The sequence below is a fragment of the Narcine bancroftii genome, chromosome 1 (assembly GCF_036971445.1).
Source record: "Narcine bancroftii isolate sNarBan1 chromosome 1, sNarBan1.hap1, whole genome shotgun sequence".
NCBI classification, from domain to species: domain Eukaryota; kingdom Metazoa; phylum Chordata; class Chondrichthyes; order Torpediniformes; family Narcinidae; genus Narcine; species Narcine bancroftii.
Genome location: NC_091469.1, coordinates 315,310,221 through 315,332,313, shown reverse-complemented (window position 1 = coordinate 315,332,313; position 22,093 = coordinate 315,310,221). Strand labels below are relative to the sequence as shown.

The window sequence follows — 22,093 nt, the reverse complement described above, 5'->3', positions numbered from 1 at the left end:
CTTTATTCCCCCACATTCCCCTTCCCTTCACCCCCTTATTCCCCCACATTCCCTTTCCAATCACCCCTTTATTTCCCCTCATTCCCCTCCCCTTCACCCCTTTATTTCCCCACGTTCCCTTTCCAATCACCCCTTTATTTCCCCACGTTCCCCTCCCCTTCACCCCTTTATTCCCCCACATTCCCCTTCCCTTCACCCCCTTATTCCCCCACATTCCCTTTCCAATCACCCCTTTATTTCCCCTCATTCCCCTCCCCTTCACCCCTTTATTTCCCCACGTTCCCTTTCCAATCACCCCTTTATTTCCCCTCGTTCCCCTCCCCTTCACCCCTTTATTCTCCCTCGTTCCCCTCCCCTTCATCCCTTTATTCCCCCTCGTTCCCCTCCCTTTCACCCCTTTATTTCCCCTCGTTCCCCTCCCTTTCACCCCTTTATTTCCCCTCGTTCCCCTTCCCTTTATTCCCCCTTGTTCCCGTGGCCGGGGCTGATTCCACCTGGAAAAGGATCTGGGAAGCTGCTGTGCGCTTGCGCAACGACATCTGATTGACAGCTCCCTTCTCCCCCTCACCCTGGAATCTTTCGCTCTGTCAAATGACGGCGAACGCGCCGTAGTTCCCTCAGCAACAGGCCGGTGCACAGAGGAGGCCGCGGCCTGGACCGAGTGTGGAGGTGAGAGTTGACCCGGGAGGGGAGCATCAGGTGGGGGTGGGGTGGGGTCGGCCCGGCCCGGCCCGGCCCTTGTTGGTGCCGGTGCCGGTGCTGCCGCCGGGGGATGAGAGCGGCACCAAGGTCCGGGCGGGGCCTCGTCCCCCCATAGTTGGGCCGGTCGGGGAGGGGGATGAGGGCGGGCACCCGCCTCCTCTCACAGTGGGGTCCGGGGATCAGGGAGAAGGGTCCCTGACAACGGCCTGGGCAGCTGTAGCCCCTGTCTCTCTCCCCCCCCACCCCACCCCCGGTTCCCCTGATGTTCCCCGATTCAATCTCCTCTGACAGCGACTTTGCCGAGGAGAGGACGTTTACTTGCTCTGAGTGCGCGAAGGAGTTCATTCACCCAGTTCAGCAGCCTGGAGAAACACCAGCGAGTTCACAACATCACTCACTCAAACACCAGGAGGGACTGGAGTCTTGTGGCTATTGAGGCAACAAATCAAAACAGGTCTTGGTATTGTTGTCAATTTGCAATTTGTTTTCATGTTCATGTTTGTTTCCACATGTACAAAGGTGCAGTGAGGAAGTTTGTTTTGGAGCAGTTTAGCTGGACATCCCATACATAGTCCAGCAAACAAGTCACAGTGCAGGAGTCCAGAGTTACAGGGACAGACCAGTGGGTACAAGGTAAAAGCAGCATTATTCTATAAGTCCGAGGACCATTCAAGAGTCTGATAACAGGGGAGTCTGATAACTGTCCATGAATCTGGAATCTGTGCTGCACAATTATACCAGTCATGGGGAACATATAGACTCCTCACAGACAGGACTGGATTCGAACCTGGGTCGTTGGTCCTATAGTAGTGTTTCACAATTACAGGAATTGAATTTTTTTCTGAAGTTTATTGTCATCTAATAGGACAAGGACAACCCGACGAAACGGCATTCTCAGGGTCCTCACTGAAAAACATGCAGATACAACCAGACATAATACACACACACACACACAATACATATACAGGACAAATATTGTTTTCTACAAATGAGTTCCTTGGGTGGTTAGTGTGAGCAGTTCTTCTGATTGTTCAGCATTCTCACTGCCTGTGGGACATATGCCTGTTCCTCAGCCTGGAGGTGCTGGCTCTGACACTCCTGTACATCTTCCCTGACAGGAGCAGCTGAAGGATGCTGTGTGCAGGGTGGAAGGAGTTCTCAATAATTTTGCACTCCCTTTTCTGACAACCTTCCTGATAAATCACGTCAATGGGGGGGATGGTGGGGAAGAGTAACTCCAGTGATCCTGTCTGACACTCTTATGGTCCTGAGGATTGACCTCTGATACATTTCTCTGCAGTAACCGTACCACACTAATGCAGCCGTCCAAGACGCTCTCAATAGAGCTCCTGTAGAAAGCTGACATAATAGTGGCCAGTAGCCTTGTCCACTTCAGTCTTCTCAGGAAATACAGTTGCTCTTGTGCCTTCCTGACAAGTGAGGAGATGTTGATTGTCCACAATAGGTCACTAGTTAAGTTTGGGTGCATATGTGTGTCTGTGTGTGTGTATGTGCACCATAGTCTAGATAAAAGCTGTTACATCCAGCAGATCGGATTTTGCTTCAGATTCTAGAATTTGCCGTCTTTTTAGCCCAAACCCTAATGTCTCCAGCATTTCAGGTCTGGTCCTGATTAATGGTAGAACTAAAATGAAAATTCTTTCCTGTTTTTGTTCTGATTTGATTTGCAGCATCTGCAGGATTTTACTTTCCAAAAATAAGAAGTTGAATTTAAGCCTGTAAGAACACTTCAGATACTTTCATTCAAATATCTGAATTATCTGCAAACAAGCTTTTGGAGCCTTTTTTTAAACAATGATACAACATGAGGTATTCTCCATTGTTAAGGACATTTTAAATATTTCTGTCAGAACCCCTGCAAGTTCCACACTACCCTCCCTCAAGGTCCAATGCAATATCTTGTCAGCCCCTGGGGATTTATCCAACCTTATTTGCTTTAAGACAGCAAGCACTTCCTCTTCTTTAATCTGTTTAGGTTCCATGACTTCACTGCTTGTTTTCCTTACTTCACACAACTCTGTGCCCATTTCCTGAGAGAATACTAGATGAAAAAAAAATTAAGATCACCCCCATGTTTTTTGGCCCCATATAAAGGTGACCACTCTGAGCTTTAAGGAGACCAATTTTGACCCTTACTCTCCTTTTGCTCTTAATATACCTGTAGATACCCTTAGGATTTTCCTTCACATTGGCTGCAAAAGCAAACTTATTTTTATCTTTTAGCCTTCCTGATTTCTTTTTTGAGGATTTTCTTGCATTTTTTTAATACTCCTCAAGTACCTCATTTTGTCCATATTGCTATACTTGTTATACATCTCTCTCTTCTACTGAACCAGATCCCCAATATCCCTCAAAAACCATGGTTCCTATGCCTTCTAACCTTGCCTTTGATCCTGACAGGATCATACAAACTCTGTACTCTCAAAATTTCACTTTTGAAGTCCCTCTACCCACCTCACGCATCATTGCCCAAAAACATCCCAATCCACGCATTCTAGATCCTTTCTAATTTCCTCAAAATTGGCTTTTCTCCAGTTTGAAATCTCAACCTGAGGCCCAGATTTATCCTTTTCCATAATTAACTTGAATCTAATGGCAATATGATCACTGGACCCAAAATGTTCCCCTACAAACTTCTGTCACCTGTCTTGTCTCATTCCCTAATAGAAGATCCAGTATTACACTCTCTCAGTGATACCTCTATATATTGATTTGGAAATTTTTCCTGAACACATTTATCAAACTCCAAGCCATCCGGCCCTTTTACAGTATGGGAGTCCCAGTCAATTGGTGGAAAGTTTAAAATCTTGCATTTCCTGCAGCTGTCTGATATTTCTCTACAGATTTGCTCCTCCAATTCTCTTTGACTATTTGGTGGTCTATAATGCAACCCCATAAATGTGTTCATAGCTTTCCTGTTCCTCAGCTCCACCCATATAGCTTCAGTAGAAGAGCCCTCTGGTCTGCCCTGCATGAGCATAACTGTGATATTTTCCCTGCTGTGCAATGCCACTCCTTACCTCTTTCATTCCCCCCTCCCCACTCCCCAACCTTCTATTGCATCTAAATGGAAGCCCGGAAGATTGAGCTGCCAGTCCTGCCCATCCTGCAACCAAGTTTCACTAATGGCCACGCTCTAAGCTCTTTTGCCTTTCCTACAATACTCATTGTATTGAAATAGATGGACCCAAGAACATTTCCACCACATTCAATCTGTTGACTTCCAAGGTGCATGCAATTTTTCATGCCATCTTTTCCCGACTCCATTTAAAAAAAATATTTACAAATCTTCAAGCCAAACAGAGTAAAGGACAAAATAAGTTTCCAAAAAAATAATAACATACAGTAAACTTCGATTCTCCGAAATTAAATTCTCTGAAATCCTCATTTATCCAATTGTTAAAAATTTTTTGGATAAATGTGGATATCTGAAACAAATCGGAAATCCTCACTCATCTGAAACAAGTCAGAAATCATTATTTATCTGAAATTTCTTTGGAGCTGAACTGACAGGGAACCTGGGGCTCCTGGCAGTAGTGGGCTGCATTGGATTCATTTCGGTGATTGGCAGTGGCCAGCTTTTTTTGGTGAGAATTAAACATTATTTTAATGCTTAAAAAACCTTCCTTTGTTGTTTGTTGTTGTTTTAAACACTGTTACAAGTGATTTGCTGTTGCTACTGGGCTGTTTTTATAAATGACCAGTTCTCCGACATAGGCCTAGTCTCAACCATTTTGGATAATTGGAGTTGTACTGAACATCCATTAATAGCTATTGCTTGTCTAACTATAACTAAATGGACCTCCCCTCACCCTGAGAAAAAAAATAAGAAAAATAGAAAAATAGAGAGAAAGAAAACAAGATAGTTCAAGACTAAACTAAAAAGAGAGAAATGAGAGGTTGTCAGGTATGGTCTGTCCACCTGGGCCTTAAATTATCTCGCTTTTCTTATCCAGTGGAGGGGTACAGACTGGGTGATCTGAAGCAAGGTGGCAGGGGGGGTGTGAAGAAACTAAAGATTTACAGTTATTTTCTGAACATACGGCTGCCAAATGTTGATGAAAACATCATATTTGTTCCTCAAAGTGTAAGTGGTTTTTTCAAGGAGACACGACTTTGCATTTCTGCATTCCATCGTGCCATTCCCAGACAGGAATCTGACTTCCAGGTAACCACTGTACATTTCCTGGCCACCACCAATGCGATCTTTACAAATTTCGTTTGAAATTTGGACAACCTCACGCCAGTAAAAACAATTCTGGGATTTGTGGAAAAGGTTTTCCTACAATTTATTCTAGGAAATTCCCTAGATGTACCTTGGAACGTGATCTGGTTGAATGTAGAAAGGTTTCCACCTCTGTGTCCCATCCAAAACATTGGTCTGAAATTTCCGATTTAAGTGTATTTAATTTTTTGCAGTGTGAGATATAACTGATGCAAGAAATTGTGCTGTACCAGTCTACATCTAATGTTAACTGTGTTTGTGATACTGTCTCGACATAGATTGGACCAGCACTGTTCTCCAATTATTATGCCCGTCTGATTCCAATCTCTGTCTTGACTTGAGTAACTCCCTTTTAGGAGTTTTTGCTTGAAATACAAAATATACTGCTGAAATAAATTTCTTTACAAACTCCTTTTGAATCAGTCTCCAAATCGCTGCACTTTGCTAAAGACACTGATGGACTTAATTTGTCCCTTAAATAAGATCTCAGTTAAAGATAATGGTGAAAATAATTATTTACACATGCACATCTTTTTAAACTGATTGAATGACATACGTTGCCCCTGCTCATAACAGTCCTCGATATACCTGATCTCTTTCTGAAACCAGGTGTCCAAGATCTTGTAATCTAATATTGATGATATTAATCTATTTTGCATCAGGGCTGATTTTGGTGATAACCCCACCTTAATTTCAATCTGCTGCTTTATTTTATATCAAAAAATAATCACATGTTTTAATAGTGGGGCTTCTCTTATTCCCGAAACCAATTTAGCATCACATTTAAATAAAATCTGCTATCCTCTTGCCCACCTTGTGCAGCTCAATTTGTGCCCAGGATGGACTATTTTGCTCTTCATGACTGGGTTGTCCAATAATATTATTTAAAATCTGGGAGCTGTAGGAATCATGCCCTCCCAGGGCATACCATTTTAATTTCTCGATGAAGACTCTTGCCACCTTACTGTTCCAGAGGAACTTTCTAACATGTTTATTTAGATCCTGAAAAAAATGTCAGGGGCAATGAAAAAAATGTCTGAGGCAATGAAAAAAATGTCTGGGGCAATGATATGGGCAGTGTTTGGTACTGGAATCTCAGCTACTTGTTCATTTTGATACAGTCGACTCTACCAACTAACATAATCCACTGAGCCATCCATCTGGTTAAATCCGCTTTGATTTTCCTCAACAGGGGGACATAATTTACAGACATTTAAAAAATTGTTTTTTTATTTTAATCCCTAAATATTTTATTCCATTGAGTGGCCATTTAAATTGACTATTTATCCCCTCCCGTAAATCACATTATTTCACTCATGACCCAATTTATCTTGTATCCTGATACCTTCCCATAATCTTCCAATTTTGAGTGCAGTTTTCCAATGATCTTGCTGGTTCTGTCAAATATATCAGAACATTATCTGCAAAAAAATTAATTTTATATTCATCCTGGTTTACCCTGAACCCTTTAATGTCTGGATCACAGCAAATAGCTTTTCCCAATGGTTCAATGGCCAAAATGAAAAGAGCTGGTTAACCCTGTCTACTAGATCTAGTTGACAGGAATGCAGGAGAGATCTGCCCATTAGTCACAACATTCACTTTGGGCCCTTAATATAAAGCCTTAATCCAATTTATAAAAGTGCATCCTTATCCAAATCTTTCCAGCGCTTTTAACAAGAAATCCCATTTCAATCTATCAAAAGATTTTTCTGCATCCAAGGCCACAGCTACCCTCTGATCGCCTCTTGATTGAGCCAGATGCATTATACTAAGCAATCTACTTAGATTGTACACAAACTGTCTTTTTTTCACAAAGCTCATTTGATCCTTATTTGCTAAATTTGACAAAAACATTGCCAGTCTATTTGACAAGGCTTTGGCAACTCTTATAGTCCATGTTCAATAATGATATCGGTCTATAAAATTATGGTTTTAATGGATCCCTGTCTTTTTTAGGGATCACCATAATTATTGCTGTTGAAAAAGGTTCTGGGAGAGTATCCCGTCTGCATTCTTCTATCTGCTCTGGCATTCTTGATTCCCTTGCACTTCCCTTGCACTTCAGATGCAAACAGTCCCATTGGAACGGGACCTGCTTTTCCTGGAAGAGAGACCAATGATCCAGAAGCCTGATACCCCCCCCACTCCTGCAACACGGCTTGGCTACGTGTTAAGTTGCATTATCCTATTTCTTACCTTACTAGCACATGGCATGAGATCATACCCCAGAGATCCTGTCCTTCAAACTTGCACCTAACTTCCTGAAGTCTCCTCACAGAACCCCTTCACCCTTCCTGCCTACGTCATTGGTCCCTATATGGACCATGACTTCTGGTGTTTCACCCAGCCTCCTGAAAATGCCGTGAACTCGATCTGAGATATCTCAGACCTTGACACCGGGGAGACAACATACTGTCCTGGATACTTGATCTCTTCCACAGAACCTTTTATCTGTCCCCCAACTATGGAATCCCCTATCACACAGCTCGTCTCTTCTCCTCCCTTCCCTTGTTAACCACAGGGCCAGACTCTGTGCCAGAGACCTGATCGCCATGGTTTGTCCCTGGTATTTCCCCCAACAGTATTCAAACTGGTATACTTGTTATTGAGGTGAATGGCTACAGGGATGCCCTGCCCTGCCTGCCTGTTCCCTCTCCTGACTGTCACCCATTTATTCTCCTCCTGCCTCCTCAGTGTGATACTGTCCCTGTAACTCATGTCCATCTCCCCCTCAGCCTCCCAAATGATTCGGGTTTTGTCCAACTCCAGCTCTAGTCCCTTAACTCGGCTTTTTGGAGCTGCAGCTGGATGCCCTTCTCGTAGATGAAGTCATCAGGGATCCTGCTAGCTTCCCTGACACCCCACATTCTTCAAGAGGAGCATTCCCCTGCCTGGGCTGCCATTCCCTCTGTATATGATGAGGAGCAACATATATGATATGGAAATCCTGCCCTGACCTGTGCCAATCTGCTGAATACTCTCTGTTCCTTGAATAGGATGGCCCTTTCTTACTATCCCTTGCCTTTCACCTGTTCTCGCTGAAACCTGTTGAGCCAAAGCCTTACCACTCTGACTTAGTCTACTCCCACGATGACTGTACAATACACAGTTCCTCATTTTATAGGGATACTCAGCTTCTTCCTCCAATCAGCTTCTTGCTGCTGCCTCGCCCCAATTTAAATTCTAACTGCTGCCACTCCTCAAGTCACCTGACCTCTCATTCCAATCAGCTTCTTCCTCCAATCAAGGCAAATGGAATGCCAGCATTTATTTTGAGAGGGAATAAATATTATCCCTCAATGGAATATAATCCCACCCTAACATTTCATATTTAGAATATTTTGGTGGCACAGTTAGTGTAGTGGATACCACAACATTGTTACAGGGCTAGCGATTGGGAATGAAGTTTAATTCCTGCGCTGTCTCTAAGGAGTTTGCATGTTCCTCCCATGCTTGCTTGGGTTTTCCCTGGGGTCTCCAGTTTCCTATTATCATTCGAAATGTACTGAGGGTTGTAGGTTAATTGGGCGGCAAAGACTCGTGGGCCAGAAGGGACTGTTACCGTGCTGTATACCTAAAGCAGAACGATGAAATGAGGCTTTCTGAAGCATTTGTGAGAGCACTGCTTTAAGCCCGTTATCAAAGGTAGGGTGTGTTGGTATTGGAGAGGGGCCCAAAGGAGGTTTACAAGGAGGATCCCTGGAGAGATGGATTTTCATATAAGGAGAATTCAAACGGACCGGGATTGTACACGTTTGGGTTTAGATGAATGAGGGCGGGGGTCTCATTGAAACCCATGGAATACTGAAAGGCCTGGATATAGTGGATGTGGATAGGATTTTTCCTGTGGTGGGGGTGTCTGTGTGACCAGATGGCACAGCCTCAGAATGAAAAAAAATCCCTTGAGAACAGAGAGTAGGAATTTCTTTACGCAGATGATGGTGAATTTGTAGAATTTGTTACCGTGAGCGACTGAGGAGGCTGATTCATTGGGGATATTTAAGTTGATGGTAGGAAAGGAATCAAGGGTTGGGTGGAGAAGGCAGGAGGATGGGGTTGAAAAGGATAGTAAATCAGCCATGATCGAACGGCAAGGAAAGTTTAATGAGCCAAATGGCCTAACCTGCTTATGTTCTTATTGTATTACAGCCAGCACAGACGTCACTTCCATGAATTTTGCAGCATCAGGAGATTTCCTCACCTGGATTATAAACTAGCCCCTGTGTGTCAGAGGCAATCCCAGTGCCCAGCCATCACTCTCCCCACTAAGGTGGGGATTTGATCGCCGCCCACAAAGTGCCTGATGAATGGAGACTTCTGTGACCACAATGCTCTGCGGTTGGCAAATGGATCCACAGGCACTGTTCTGAGCAACACCGATTGCTCCTTCTGGGGGAGTTGGCAATGCTTCCCAGGTAAGATGCTTGTTGGGGTCCAAAGGCGTTTCAACACCTTCGGCCGACCGTCAGGACCTGGAACAGAGGGCTCCCATGGTTCCAAGGCTTGCAACACCCAGTTAGAGGATGCTTTTCCCTGGTCCCTGCCTTGGTGTTGATTTAATCCGCTGCCGAGCCCACCGGGAATCTCCATTGAGCTCAGCACACGTTGTACTCCCCGGGGTGTCCTCACAGCGATAAACCTGTTTCAGTGGTCCGACTGTAGGAAAAACCTTAATTGGTCGAGTCAGTTAATGAAACACCAGCAGGTCCACACCAGGGAGAAGCCCTTCACCTGCATTGAGTGTGGAAAGGGCTTCAGCAAGCGAACAAACTTGCTGACCCACCAGAAGATTCATAACAGTGACAGGCCATTCATCTGCCCTGAGTGTGGGAAGGGCTTCACCCAGTCCTCCCACCTGCTGACCCACCAACGAAAACACACTGGAGAGAGGCCATTCATCTGCCCTGAGTGTGGGAAGGGCTTCACTCAGACCTCCAACCTGCTGAGACACCAGCGGTTCCACACTGGGGAGAGGCCGTTCATCTGCCCCGAGTGTGGAAAGGGCTTCACCGAGTCGTCCAACCTAAGGACTCACCGGCAGATTCACATTGGGGAGAGGCCCTTCACCTGCTCCAAGTGTAGGAAGGGCTTCACCCATTTGTACAACTTGCTGACCCACCAGCGGGTGCACACCAGGGTGAAGCCATTCATCTGCCTCGAGTGCGGAAAGGGGTTCGCCCGGTCCTCACAACTGATGACCCACCAGTGGATCCACTCCGGGGAATGGCCATTCATCTGCCCTGAATGTGGAAAGGGGTTTGCCCGGTCCTTCCATCTGCTGACCCACCAGAGGGTCCACTCTGGGGAGAGGCCGTTCACCTGCAATGAGTGCGGGAAGCAGTTCACCCAGTCAAACAACCTGGTGAGACACCAACAAGTTCACACGTAAATTGCAGAGTGTGGAATATTTAAACATCACTCACTCAAACACAAGGAGGGACTGGAGTGTTGTGGTTACTGAGGCAGCAAATCAAAACAGATCTTTTCTTAATTTTATTTTTAAATTTTTCAGTCATACATTCATCCATATTCAAAATTCATTGAACAATATCATCATATAAACCATATTACATGTTGGCTTTAAAACCCAAATCTATTCTACCCACCTACCTCTCCCCAACCCCACCCAGCCCCCAGTCCTCACTCCTTTCAAAAGTCATTCCCCCTCTCTCAAAAATAAGGCCCACTACTAACAACACTTTGCAGAATTTAAAAAAATTATTTTATTAAAGAATAGAAAAAAATCTTAGAGCAAGTATCAAAACAAAGGGATCTTTTTAACAGATCTAAAAAATATCAGTGCAAATTTCAAAAATATTAGAAAAGTAACACAAAATTTGTAACAATACTTGAAATCTTTAGTTATCATGAAAAACACAAAAAACCCTTATGATTATTGTTATATTTTCCCCCCACTTTTCCTCCCATCCCCCCGCCACATTCCTTTCAGAGACCATTTTCTCTTCTCTTGAACATATTAAAAACACTTCCCAAAAAAGAGGTCTCAAGAAAAAAATAGAAAGTATGAAAAAAATGAGAGACCTTCCCTTTCGTGTAAATGCAGAATTACACCCCTCCCCCTCCCTCGATTTCACGGGCAGTGGGAAAACCCACTAACAAACACATGTGCAAGGATTCTGGAGGATTAATATTAAACAAATACAGAGGAAGAAATAGTATCAGAATTCAGATTCAAAGAATCAAGTTTAAAGAACTCTCATTTTCTTTCAATTTGCTTCAAAGTTGGTAATTTGTACACAAAATTCTTTGCTATTTTAATATTAGTAAAAAACTTATTTTGTCCATTTGGCATCATGACCTTCTAATTGGCTGGTTGATCCAGCACAAATTTGTAACCTTTTTACCAAAGGGTTCTCTTCAGTGGATTCAATTCCCTTTCTACGCAATATCAGGATAAAAAAAATATTTTTTCACCTTCAACTTCCAGTGTTTTTTCTTCTCTCTCCTTAACCTTTTCTTTTTGTTGCAGCTTTAATATTTTTCCACAATCATTAAATTTCATACATCTTTCTTGAAAGAAGTGGATGGGATTTTCCCCCTCCTCTTCCTTTTTGACTCCCACCATTTTAACATTATTACATCTCATAAAATTTTCTAAAGAATCCATCTTTTCCAATATTTTTGATTTTTCTGAAGCCCATTTGTTTAATTCTTTTTCCACCTGGGGATCCAATTGAGTGAAGGGCATCTAGGGAGTGAGCCCAGGATGCAGGGATTCTCTGCTGAACCCTCTGGAGGTGTTGTGGGTCTATCAGCGAAACACTGAGGAAGGAGGCTGCCCACTCAATAACTCAGAAGATGCTTCCACTCACTTGACTACCTCGCAGAGTTTAGGCAGAAAGTTTCAGGAGTGCAATAAGGGATATTATCATCTAGTCCTACATAACATACCAGAAAGAATCATCTTTTTCAACCCTCTATCTTGGATTCAGGCTTGAAGGAGTGGATTAGATTGGGTATAAAAAGTTTTGGGGATCTGTACATTCGAGGTGATTTTGCTTCATTTGAACAACTAACAGTTAATTTCAACCTTCGTAATTGGCATTTCTTTAGACATCTACAAATTAGGCATTTTGCTCACTCCAAGCTTTCTAATTTTCCTTGAATTCCCAAAACCAGTATCCTTGCTTTTTGATTTAAAGTTTTATCATGGTGGATTGATAGCAACTATTTGTAATAACTTGATGGATCTAAGAATATGTTCAGGGAGAGGAGTCAAGAATGAATGGGAACGAGATTTAAATATATCAATTCCAGATAAAGACTGGGGTATCACGCTTGGTCTAATTAACAAAACGACATTCTGTGCACAACATTGTTATTAAAATATAAAGTGGTACCTACAATACATATGTCCAAAGTTAAACTATTTCGTTTCTGTTCTGATTTTGATCCACGATGTGAGAAATGTAAAATCTTTGAGGCCTCTCTGGTTCATATGTTTTGGAAATGACCAAAACTAAAAGATTTTTGGTACAAAGCTAAAGCAGAATTATTTTATGAGGATCATTCAAGAGTCTGATAACAGGAGAAACTGTCTGTGAATCTGGTGGGGTGTGAGCTCACACTAGTGAATCATCTTCTCCATGGGGAGGAGGGTCAAAGGAGTGTGTCTGGGGAGGGGTGAGTCTGTTAATATGTTGGTTCCTTTTCCAAGGCAGTGGGAAGTGGAGGTGGAGATGGATTCTCTCCCCCAATGTCAGTGACCCCAATTTTATATTTTTAAACATTAATAGATCACGGTTGAAGGCTGGCCATGAAACCTTCCCAATTAACCTACCAATCATTGGGGGTGGGGGGGGGGGGACTTACAGACTCCATACAGACAGGACTGGATTCGAAACTGGGTTGTTGGTGTTTCGCTGACCGTGCCACCCCAATTACAGGAATTGAATTTCATGTCCTAGATCTGTACCAAATAAAGCAGTTGTGTTTGAAAACACAATATAATCCCCCTGTATCTCTGTAATACACTCAATGTAGATACAAAGACAAAGTCATTCCGTCCAGCAGAGGCCACACTGGGAGCATCCTGGCACCTCTCCTCCTGTCCCCGTTTCTGCTCCATACCAGCCCCCACCCACCTCACCCTGCTGGGATACTCTTCATTTTCTTTCTCCTCTCTGTGTTCACTGAGCTTCCACTTCTAGACACCTGCGCTGTTCACCTCAAGGTAAGACACAGGAACAGGAATTGGCCATTCGGCCCCTCAAGCCTGCTCTGTCAGTCAATTAGATCATGGTTGGACTTGGCTCCACTTACTGGCCCTGTGTGTGTAGAGGGAATGTGGCCCCTCTAGAATGTGTGTATTGAGGATGGTTATGTATGTTTCCCATCATCTGTTAATCAAGGTTGGGTTCCAGCCACTAATTAGTGTAACCTTGCTGCTGTCTAATTCAAATCACTCAATGCTACAACTGGTTAGACACACAGATTAGAACTCGATATAGCGCCACATAGAACACATTTCTCTCTCTCTGCCTCATGGTGATAGCCCCGGATACCGGTCCATGCCATGGTCGCTACTGTGGATGTCGCTTGGAAGGGTAAAGTGCGCACTGCACTGAAGCTGAACTCTAGCATCACTATAGTTTAAATTGCTGTGGATCGATACTCGCAGTAAAGAAGCAACTCCCGATGATCAGGGGCCTTGGAAGGGTGTGTATTACCCCTGTGGGTACTGTTTGTACCAGGGCTGCCTCCTGACAATTAGGATTCCGTGAAGGGAGTGTATTACCCCTGCAGGTTCCATTTGTACCAGGGCCACCTCCCAATGATCAGGGGTCTGGAAAGGGTGTGTATTACCCCTGGAGGTGCAGTTTGTACCAGGGCTGTCTCCTGACAATCAAGGGTCTGGGAAGTGTGTGTATTACCCCTGAAGGTACCGTTTGTACTAGGTCCATGACTCGCAACGATCAGGAGTCTGGGAGTGTGTGTATTTCCCCTGTAGGTACCGTTTGTACCAGGGCCACCTGCCAACTATCAGGGGTCCGGAAAGGTGTGTATTTCCCCTGTAGGTACCATTTTTACTAGTGCCACCTCCATATAATTAGGGGTCCGGGAGAGTGTGTATTACCCCAGAAGGTACCATTTGTACTAGTGCCACCTCCATATAATCAGGGGTCCGGGTGAGTGTGTATTACCCCTGCTTATAGTGTGTGAATGTCAGTATTGACTGTGTGAATTAGTAATTGTGTACTGTTTTACATTTTCCCATGCTCTTTTATAAATTATGTGAGTGTGTTTTATTCCTGTTGTGGTGGCTCGCCCATGCAACAGGCGAACTGGCTCATGGAGTTGCGGCAGATTTGATTGAGAGCTCTGGGTATGGAGAAAGCCCACAGACTGGCAGCTGACATCATAAAGGTCCCGGAAGACACAAACATCATCAGGTTCCGAGGAATTTACATGCACGTGAGAGTTCTATTAAAGACAGTTGGTTCAACTCACTTTCGACTCTTGTGTGATTCCTTCACTCACTGTGTGTCTCATGTGATAACATTGGTGTTCCTGAAGGTCCAAACAGCATTTGGACCTAACGATGACCAACCCAAGCCCACAGAATGCATTTTCACTGAAACTGCCGACTTTCTGGACCTCACAGCTGGAGGTCTAGTTTGAACAGGCTGAAGCCCAATTCCAGGTCAGGTAAATTGTCTTGGATGCCACAACCAGGAAACAGCAGGCCGCATCATTGACTTCCTACACCAGCCACCGGTTGTGGACAAGTATGAAACAAGGTGCTCCTGATCCGTCGTTCTGGCCTCTTCCACTGTGAGCGTGAATGACTGCCCACCATGGACTTTAATGAATGAGATGCTGGCATTAGGAGATGGTCATAAGCTATGTTTACTGTTTGAACAAATTTTTCTCGAGCAGATGCCAGAAGATATCCGCCTCCTTGTCGTTGATGATGATTTCAATGACCCACGTGAAGTAGTGGTCCACACAGATATCCTGTGGCACACCAAGTAGCATGGCAGGACCTCTATCAACCAAGTTGCTGTGTCACACCCTAGGCCCCGGGTCTTTCCCATACCATCAATGAAGCCAGTGACACCACAGCAGGGAATGACCCCAGTTTGGACCGTTGGTGTTTTTTTTAATAACCAAAAGGGTTCAGGAGCCCACCGTTGCTGCCCACCCTGTTCTTTTCCATGAAACGCTGTGGCCGGTCATTGCTAATGCCTATGGCAGATGGCCACCATGATAGCCTCCTTTACTTATGGGACTGACACTCTGGGTGAAAGTTCCTCGTAGACATGAGTGGAGGTTAGTGTCTTGCCCCCTTGCAGCATGACACCTGTGCCGGGAAGTCAGGACTGGTGCTCACCATTGCCAATCCACCGTATTTGCACATATGGCATGTGAACCATCCCACTACAGTTTGGTTCCAGCCATTTCAGCTGGTCGTTTATGCTGGCAGCAGGGTCACAGACTTTATTGGGTGCAGATTTTTCCATGTGCACTGCCTCCTAGTGGACCTCAAGGGACACCACCTAGTAAATGCCAAGACCTTCGATGCCTTCTCACTTGGTGAAGCCAAGTTACCTGCCCCCACACCTGAACTCTGTGAATTGTCAGGCAATGAATTTGCCGGAGTACTAGCAGAGTTCCTGACCATTATTACACCACAATTGTTCACAGACACCCCTAAGCATGGTATTCAGCACCACATTCCCACTCAAGGACCACCTCTACATGCCCGGGCATGCAGGCTCCCGCCCAACAAACTCCACCTCACCAGGAAGTTCAGGAAAATGGAGGAGATGGGGATTGTCCAGGGTTCAGACAGACTGTGGGCCTCTCCACTGTACATAGTGCCCAAGTTGGCTGGAGGATGGAGGCCATGTCGCGACTACAGAAGATTCAACAATGCCACCATGGCCGACCACTACCAAGTGCCCCACATTCAGGACTTTACAGCCAATTTTCACGAGGGGCGCTTCTCCGAGGTCAACCTGGTCCACGAGTATCGCCAGATTCCCATCCACCCCAGTGATATCCTCGAGACAGTCCTCTACACTCCGTTAAGCCAATTAGAGTTCCTGTGGATGCCTTTTGGACTCAAGAACATGGCACAAACATTCCAGCAGCTCATGGACTTGGTGGGGCGAGGCTTGGTTTTTGTCTTTATTTAGATGATATCCTGATCGCCAGCCACTCGCACCAAGAGCTTTGATGCACCTGCGCCAACTCTGCCGCCGCCTGAGTGAATACAGCCTGGCCATCAACCCTGCAAAGTGCCAGTTTAAGCTGTCGGCCATTGATTTCCTTGGGCATTGCATCGACTGGCATGGATCAGTTCCCTTGTCATCAAAAGTCAAGGCCAAACACCAGTTTTCCATGTCCAGCACAGTCAAGGGCCTACAGGAATTCATGGGTATGATCAATTTTTACCACCAATTCCTATCGTCAGCGACCCGAATCAAGTGACCCCTGTTCAGCCTGATGTCCAGCATACCCAAGGAAATCACCTGGATCACAGAGTCAGCAGTGGCTTTCAAGCAGGCTAAGGACACCCTTGCAAATGCCACCTTCCTGGTGCATCCAAGGGTGGATGTGCCCATAGCGCTCATGGTTGATGCTTCCAACACAGCAGTTGGCAGCGTGCTGGAACAACTATTTGTGGGTCAGTGGAAACCACTCATGTTCTTCAGCTGGCACTTGTGACCCCCCCGGAGCTGAAATACAGCTCCTTCAACAGGGAACTACCCCCTCTACCTCACCATCCAGCACTTTCAGTATTTCTTGGAGGGGTGGGAGTTTATAGTCTTCACGGACCACAAACCCCTCATCTTCTCATTCACCAAAGTGTCAGATCCATGGTTGACACAGCAGTAACACCACCTGTTATACATCTCGAAGTTTACCACCGCCGTTAAACACATCTCTGGGAAAAACAACACCGTGGTTGATGCATTATCTCGCACCTCCATCCACTTGGTGCATTTCCTGTCCCCAGGGTTGGACTATGCAGCACTCAACAAAGCACAGCAGCTGGACGAAGAAATGTCAGCCTACTACACCACTGTTTCAGGCCTGCAATTTGAGGACATCCCCATCGGCCCAACAGACAACAAGCCTGTCCACCAACCAACCCCAACCCATCGTTCCAGCTGCTTGGAGGCATCACATTTTTGACACACTACATAGCTTTGCCCACCCATCCATTTAGGCGGATACATTTACTTGGCAGTGGCCTATGCAAGCAGCTCAGGCATTGGGCCAGGAGATGCATACACTGCCAGACCTCCAAAGTCCAAAGGAACATGAAGGCTCCCCCTTCAGGAGGAGTCACGTGATGGAGTAGTGGCCGGACGGTGAACTCCAGCCCTCTCCAGAAAAGTCGGGAAAAACAAAAGAAAACACAAAGGCACAGAAATAAAAGTTACAGAAAAGTGAGTATAAAGGTGGAAAGAAGATGGCGACAAAAAAAGAAAAATCGAAAGCAACGGTAAGAAAAGAGGAAGAGAAGACAAAGGAGGAAAAAGGTGAAGGCCTTACCTGTCCGAAGAGGCCCGCTGCGGAGAGAGAAACCCGCTCCCTCAGGTCGGTAAATAATGGACTACAAAAATGGCTCGCAGAGCCGAGTAAAAGTGCGCAACCGCGCATGCGCGATACTTCGCGCATGCGCGATGAGAATGAAAAAAAACACACCGACGGGAGGGGGGACCAGCTGGGGAGTCGATCTCCACAGCTGGCAACGACAGCTGCAGAACACCTGCAGCAAGAAGAGACCACAGAAGACAATAGAAACAAGAAAGAAGAGGAGGAAAGGGCACCAAAGAAACAACAGATGGTCAACCCAGAGGAAGAAGAAGAGGAAGAGTACAGTGAAATAGAAGAAGAAAAGAAAGGCAAGGTAAAGGATATACTTGCTCTTATTAAAGGATACATGAAGTCATTTAAAGAATGGCAAACACAGGAATTTAAGGATTTATGAAAAAGAATAAACAACACAGAAGAGAAAATAAATAAAATGGAGATGACCTTAACAGAAATGGGAAAGAAAATGGACAAGATGGAAGAGCGGGCAGTAGCAGCAGAAATGGAGGTAGAAGACTTAAAAAAGAAATTGGAGAAATCTAATAAAAAAACTAAAGAGACACAAGAACTACTAGCTCAAAAAATAGATACAATGGAAAACCATAACAGAAGAAATAACATAAAGATAGTGGGCCTTAAGGAAGATGAAGAAGGCAAGAATATGAGGGAGTTTATAAAAGAGTGGATCCCTAAGACCCTAGGATGTCCAGAACTACAGCAAGAAATGGAAATAGAAAGGGCACATAGAGTATTGGCCTCTAAACCACAACCACAACAAAAACCAAGATCTATTGTAGTAAAATTCCTAAGATATACTACAAGAGAAAAGGTACTGGAGAAGACAATGGAAAAAGTAAGAGAGGGCAACAAACCACTGGAGTATAAAGGGCAAAAAATCTTCATTTATCCAGATATAAGTTTTGAACTCCTAAAGAAGAGAAAAGAGTTCAATACAGCAAAGGCGATTTTATGGAAGAAAGGGTATAAATTTATACTAAAGCATCCAGCGGTATTGAAAATATTTATTCCAGGACAACAAAACAGACTATTCTCGGATCCAGAAGAAGCACGAAAATTTGCAGAACAATTACAAAAATAGACTGAGGGAGGAAGACGGGTAATGAGAGTTAAAATGATCACGATTGATATGTATGTGGGTAAAGACAAAAATAGACTGAGGGATGAAGACGGGTAATGAGAGTAAAAATGATCACGATTGATATGTATGCGGGTAAAGAGGTATAAGAGTGAATAGAGACAATGAGCATACATGAATGTATCTGTACTTAGAGGAAAATATAGATAGTATAGACAAGAATTAATAAGGGAAGGTAATGGAATAGAGAGAATAAGGAGGGAATTAAAAGAGTGACCTTTGTGACATATGAAAAGTGAAATCTTTTCTGGGGGAGGCGGGGTGGGGGGAAATAGCGGTCACTGCAAAATCAGTTGACGCTTGCGAGTGGATTCGCAAATCCAAATGGAGAGGGGAGATGTGGTTGTCCGACAAGGGATAAAGGACAACTCAGGAGGTGAAGGGGAGATTGGGGATAAATAAGATAGAAATAGGAGTATAAGGAAAATGTTGGATGTTGTAGGAATGTTGTCTTATAAAGAGTTGAAAATAAGAAAACAGAAATGGAAAAGGAGGAAAGGTAATGATGGAAAAACAGAAAGAGAAGATAAACAAAATATAAAAGGGCTACGCTGAACTATATGTCTTTAAATATTAATGGAATACATAACCAAATTAAAAGGAAGAAACTACTAAATTTAAATGAATAAATGTATTCCATTAGAAAAAATAACATATAGGTTAAAAAATAATATTGAAATATTCGAACAAGTATAGGAGCCTTACATTAAATACAATAGCGAAAACCTACCGGGGACAAACATTACCTAAGTTGATGGAAGGAGAAGGAAAGAAAAGAATGGACTCAGTAGAATTTCTGGTGTAATTTTGTTGAATGACAACATTGTCTGACTGGCTTAATGCAACCTAGATTGTATACCTAAAATGGATGAGAGGGGGGGAGTGGGGGGGGGTGGTTTGGGAGGAAAGGGGGGGGGGGGAGAAAAAAGTCACTGTATATGTGTGAAAAAGAAATAGTGTATATCATGGCTAATGTGATTTATGGTGTGAAAAATAAAAAATTTAAAAAAAAAAAAAAAGGCTCCCCCTTCAATCCTTTCAGTTGACGCACAGGAAGTTTGAGCATGTATGTGTGAACATTGTCCATGGGCAAGGTACCTGTTCACCGTGGTCAACAGGCTCACCAGATGACCAGAATCAGCACTGCTTGCTGACACGTCCACGGAGTCCTGTGCCAGAGCCTTCAATGCAAGCTGGGTTGCACATTTCAGCCTGCCTGCAAACATTACCTCAGATGGGGTTGGGGGGGGGGGTCACAGTTCACATCCAACCTATGGTCAATGCTGGCACAGCTACTTGGGACCCAGCTGCACCACACCACAACCTACTATCCACAGTCCAACAGCCTGGTAAATCGTTTCCATCAGCACCTGAAGTCGGTCCTGATGGAGCACCTCCAAGGCCTGGATTGAATGGACGAGCTCCCATGGGTGCTTCTTGGCATCCGCACACTCCCAAAGAAGACTTTGGAAGAGTTGGTATATGTTGCTCCACTGACGTTTCCAGGCAAGTTTGTGCCAGCAGCCCGTGACACAGAGGAGAAACCCACACCAGTGCTCACAAGACTCAGAGAAGGTAGGAACACTAACTCCTGTCCCAACCTCGTGCCAAGGTCTGACACCTTTCTTTGTCCCAAAGAACCTTTGGGACTGCGACTACATCTTCGTTCACAGGGGCATGCACCAGAGTCCACTCCAGTGGCCTTACAAAGGCCCCTACAAGGTGGTGCATCAGGACAGAACCACATGTCCTTAATCTGAGTGGCCATGAGGAGTCCTTCGCCATTGACTGCCTCAAGCTGGCACACCTAAACCCGAAACAGCCTGTGATGGTGCCACCCTCTCGCCAATGAGGTTGGCCACCCAAACGGACCAAAGAGGTGTTGGCTGTGGACTCCACACCTCCTAATGCTGGTTCTGGGAGGGTCATGTAGTGGCTCGCCCACGCAACAGGCAAACAGGCTGATGGAGTTGCAGGCAAGTCTGCGACAGATCTGATTGAGAACTCCTGGTGCAGGGCAAGCCCACAGCCTGGCAGCTGATGTCATAAAAGTCCCGGGAATCACAAGCGTCATTGGGTTCTGAGGCATTTAAGCACGTGCGAGAGTCTATTAAAGTCAGTTGGATCAACTCACTTTTGACTCTGCCTGGTTATTTCACTTGCTGCCTGCCTGGTGCGACTACATTGCCTGGGTTTTCCCATGCTATTTTATAAAGTGTGCAAGTGTGTGTTTATTCCCATATCATTTTCCAATGCTCCTTTATAAATTGTGTGTGTGTGTGTGTGTGTGTGTGGTTTTTTATTCCCATTAACATTTTCCCTGGCTCTTCTATAAATTGTTGTGTGTTAATAAAAGCTACCTGTGATTGCAAACCCTTGTGGCCAGACTCATCTCTCTGTGAACCTCCTGAATCTGATAAGCACATTGAGACTTAGGAGCAGGTGGTGGATAAACTCCAGAGCATTTGGGAGGCAGAGGGTGTGATAGGAAAGAGTTAAAGGGACACTATTACACCTAGGAGACAAAGAGGGTAGTTGGGTTACAGTTAGGAGAGGGAGCAGGCCCCCTCCCCCCGGTGGACTCCCCGAAAAACAAATATAAAATTTTAGACACTGTTGAGGGGGAATGACCTACCAGATACCAGCCATGGCGATCAGGTCTCTGGCACGGAGTCTGGTGCTGTGACTAAGAAGGGATGGGGGAAAAAGAGGTGAGCGGTAGCAATAGGGAATTCCATAGTTACGAAGGCAGGACAGAGCAGAGGCCTTGTCTACTGAGGCTACATGGGTCTAGCCACATTCAATGGGTTGTATTATAGACCACCCAATAGTCAGAGAGAATTGGAGGAGCAAATCTGTAGAGAGATAGCTGACCGATGTAAAAAAGAAAGTTGTGGGAGATTTTAACTTCCCAAATATTGACTGGGACACTAGGAATGGGACTCCCATACATTAAAAGGACTGGATGGCTTGGAGTCTGTCAAATGTGTTCAGTAAAGTTTTCTAAATCAATATATAGAGGTACCAAGGAGAGAGGATCAGTACTTGATCTATTAGGGAACCAGACAGGAGAGGTGACAGGTATACATTTTGGGTCCAGTGACCATAATGTCATTAGCTTTAAGTTATTTATGGGAAAAGGTCTGGTCCTCATGTTGGAATTCTAAATTGGAGGAGGCCAATTTAGAAAGGATCTGGGAAGAGAGGATTAGGATATGTTGTTTTATGGCAAGGATATGTTAGGTAAGTAGGTGGTCTTCAAGGGGTAAATCTCGAGAGTGCAGAGTTTATATGTTCCTGTTAGGATTAAAGGCAAAGTTACCAGGCATAGGTTTTCAAGGGATATTGGCAATCTGGTTAAGAAGGTGTATAGAAGGTATAGTTAAGGATGTGATAGTATGGAGAGCCATCCTGGG

The 22,093-nt window shown here is 44.6% G+C and overlaps 1 long non-coding RNA gene across 2 annotated transcripts; it reads left to right on the top strand.

Annotated features, from left to right (window-relative positions):
- Positions 1-455: 455 nt before the first annotated feature.
- Positions 456-14,421, top strand: LOC138747206 (uncharacterized). 2 transcript variants are annotated; one of them, XR_011347372.1, is made up of 3 exons: positions 506-669; positions 9,101-10,313; positions 12,956-14,421. It is a non-coding gene; the product is annotated as an uncharacterized lncRNA (long non-coding RNA). The 2 variants fall into 2 exon arrangements; XR_011347370.1 differs by lacking the exon at positions 12,956-14,421 and having other exon boundaries at positions 456-669; positions 9,101-12,338.
- The last annotated feature ends 7,672 nt before the right edge of the window (positions 14,422-22,093 follow it).